This window comes from Zeugodacus cucurbitae, chromosome 4, assembly GCF_028554725.1.
Source record: "Zeugodacus cucurbitae isolate PBARC_wt_2022May chromosome 4, idZeuCucr1.2, whole genome shotgun sequence".
NCBI lineage: Eukaryota > Metazoa > Arthropoda > Insecta > Diptera > Tephritidae > Zeugodacus > Zeugodacus cucurbitae.
This window is the reverse complement of record NC_071669.1, coordinates 29,609,412-29,613,343: the sequence shown is the minus strand read 5'-3', so window position 1 is coordinate 29,613,343 and position 3,932 is coordinate 29,609,412.

Genomic DNA, 3,932 nt, shown 5'->3' with positions numbered 1-3,932 from the left:
TTGATAATTGATGCAGTCTGTGTTTTACCGAAACACAAAACAGCAGTGTCATCGGTAAATGTTGCTGTAGTACAATTGTCATCATTGGGTAGATCACACGTAAAATGTAAGTAGAGGATGGGACCTGACACGCTACCCTGAGGAACACCTTTTTTTATTTCCTTTAAGTCAGAGTACATATCTCCATGTTTAATTCGAAAAAAGCGGTCCGAAAGATGTTTTCGAAATATTGTAATATTTTGTTGGCAAAAGCACCTTAATTTTGTTTAGGAGTCCACCATGGCAAACTTTATCAAAAGATTTGGAAACGACGAGGAAGACGGCCGAACAAACTTTTCTTTCTTCAAAAGCATTTTCAATAACTCGAGTTATTCTATGCACTTGGTCAATAGTGGAGTGATTTTTCCGAAATCCGAACTGATGCACCGGTATCAGCTTCCTCACTTCTACTATGTTATTAAGACGAATAGCAAGCAATTTTTCCATAAGCTTTGAAAATATTGGCAGGAGAGATATGGGCCGATGCGAAGTTACATCATGTGCTGGCTTTCCAGGTTTATTGAACATAATCACCTCTGCGGTTTTCCAGTAAATAGAAACGTATTGTAGATAAAAAGTAGGATTCATTATATCAGTAATTTTACTAATAATATTTTGAGGTAGCTGTTTTAACAAACCCAAAGTGATTTTTTTTATTTCCGCAGACACATCATGGTCAGTTACGAGTGGGATTTCTGAGTGGTTGGTGTAATTATGAGGTTTCATTTCATCGGTTGTATCATGTGGTTTCAAGATATTCAGAAAAAACGTTTGCTTTCTCTATATCGCTTTTGGCCCATGTATTTCTGATTGGATTATTCTGCATTACTGGTTGCGAAAAGTTTTTTGTGCACTTCCAGAGTGAATAATCATTCCTACGATAAACCTTTCAGATAATAGCTAAGAGTTATATTTTTAAATGCCTTTATCTTATTGGACAGTTTTTTAGTTATTTTGTTAAGACAGAACTTGTTTGTTTCCACTTCCGGCGTAATCGGCGCTACTTTGACGTTTCTTTTAATCGGTGTACTACTCCAGCCTGCATATTGGATTGTGTTTGTCAATTTTAAAATTTCGTTATTTAACTCCGAATTACAACTTATACTGACGTGATTATCAACATCAGAAAGCATTGCCTTAAAGTATTCCCAGTCCGTGCTTCTAATTGCGAATGATCAGAGGTCATATCAAAACCTTTTTCTATGAACACATAATTTTGTGAGATATGTTTGATGGTAAAAAAATCAATAAGATCTGGTGTTTAAGTAGTTCTGTTGGCCAGTAAGTTGGTGTCCCCGTAGACATAGTACTGCACCCAGTAATTGGAAGAGCTTTTAATAACTCTGCCTTTAGTGGTTATGAGTATCGAGCCCCAATGGGTATGTTTCGCATTAAAGTCACTGGCCATGATAAATCGGTTTTTGTGACCACTGATCAGTTCTATGTAGCTATCGCATTTTGGAGGATTGTAAACCGCTGTAAGAGACAAGTTGTTGACACTATCTATCATTATAGTTGTTGCTTGAAATTCATCTGCAGATATGCAGTTTTATTGGTGGTGTTTAATATTGCTTCTTATTATAATGGCAGCTCCTCCTCGTGTACAATTAGTTGAGTTTCCTTGCTGAAATGGGTTTCCGATATTAAGCGTACGTTTTCAGTGGGGAGTATTAATTCTAGCTCATTTTGGTGTTTAATTAAGCCGTTTGCATTCCATAGCATAATTTTTAGGAAATTAGTCATTTTTATTTGCTTTTTTAATTGCTTTTTCGAGCTTATGAAGCCTCTTTTCAAGTGAATTGGTAAACTCATTCTGTGCTATCTTTCACAACTTGGAAATAACTAATCTCATTTGCTGTTTTAGTTTTATTTGTAGTAATTGTTGGCGTGTTGTTTTGTTTGGAAGACTTTTTGCATTTTTGTCGGTCGAGTTTTCCGCAGGAGGGCTGTTTTTCTTTGCTCCAGTTCTATGGTCACGAATCTTTTGCAACTACGCATCCTCTTTAGTTGACAGGGTGAGCCTTACCACAGTTGCAGCATTTTAGTTGATGTTGAGCAGGTTTTTGACAGTCTATGGTATTATGTTTTCCTGCACATTTCACATATCTTGCTTACTTGCTACTTACTACTTAGTACGCAATTACAATTTGTTTTTTTTATTAGATATGTATATAAGTAATATTAGATAAAAAATAAAGCTTATACTTATACGGTAGCGACTTTTCCAGAATCCCTTTTGGTAGTTAAAGTAGATATGTATATAAGTAATATTAGATAATTTTATGGTGGTCAAAGTCCAGCGAAATATGAAAACAGGCTGTTTTAAATCTGCTGTAGAAACTTTTAGCAGGTGACACAGCCTTTCTATTCGATCATTTCACCTCACTTCAACTTACAGGTGTTATCCGTGATAATCACTTCCGTGTAGAAACAATCTATTTTATTTTATCTCTTACAACTTTTGTAATTTCAATTGGTTATTTCTATTACACTTTAATTCACTCCACTTCGCTCTGCCAGTTGCCACTTGACTGGAGCAGCAAATGAACTTTTCTAACATTTAGCTTTTAATTATTTTTTTTTAACTGTAGAAAAAAATTATTGGATTTTTGAACGAATTAAATTTTATTTTAAACAATTCCATTGAAGAACTTTGTTGTGAATTATCTGAACAGTTTGTAGAGATATTGATTTCCTGATGCGAAAGTAGAAGTTACTGGACAGATGGCATTTATTCTTCAATTAAAAAAGTACTTCATCATTAGAAAAAATTACGGATTCTAAATCTTCCTGTCTAGTTTGCAATTTTTTTTTGTTTTTTGTTTACTATGTACCCTATTTCTTTTAAACGTATTATTAATGCCTTTATAGTTACCATTTTCTAAAACTGTTGATTCCTATTGTCATGGTAAATAGTACTAGCTACTGCGTAAGCTGTTTCCAAATCCTTAGGATTATGACTACTAATGTCCCACTTGTATATTTTCTATTCAATCCTAGGATGAAGGTCATTACTGCTTCCTGATTCGCATAGTCCTTCATTGAAGCATTGTTTTGACTTTCGGACATCTCATTCTTTGATAATGCCAAATTAACTGCTTTGCTCACTTCACTGTGGAATTTGGCTACTGTAAGGTCAAGAAATCACAAATTACACTTCAGTGACATCACCCACATACCAGCATCAGTAAGTCGCGGTTAAACAGTCAACGAAACATCAACTTATATCTTAATCAATCATTTATATCATTTAATATGTATTTCTATTCAATAAACTTTGTAACTATTTTCTTATAAATTTAAATAAAACGCCTACAAAAGGGCTAAGTCCCCTTTTAACTCAGAAGTCTGATTACTTCACGCGTACAAGACGTCAAAAAATGTGTACTAATACGTTTACCTGTGCAAAACTTTTGAAAACGGTTACGCGATGATTAAACGAAATATGTGTGGAAATTGAACGGAAAATGTGCTTAACGTTAACCTGTGCATTTTTAAACGAAATTAATTCTACCATATAACGAAAAAGAACATACGGTTCAAAGTAAAACGATATACGAACATACATTTATACGTGTGAAATACTGCTAAACGTTAACCTGCAAATTACATAAAGTTTCATAAAGGGTATAACGGCGTAAGAAAACGAAAATTTAAAGATGCATTCATATCATATAAATTGCAACAAGTAAATGGTATAAAAACGTGCATCATATTGATCATTCGTTATAACGGCTAACATTGCATCATTTTGAAATTCGATCTAACGGCGCGTGTATATATACATATACATATATAAAACGAGGTACATAGTACATAATTCGCAAAAATGAGAAAAATTGCATCATTGAGTGTAGTGCAACTAAAACAGCTGTTGTTTGAGAGAAATTCCT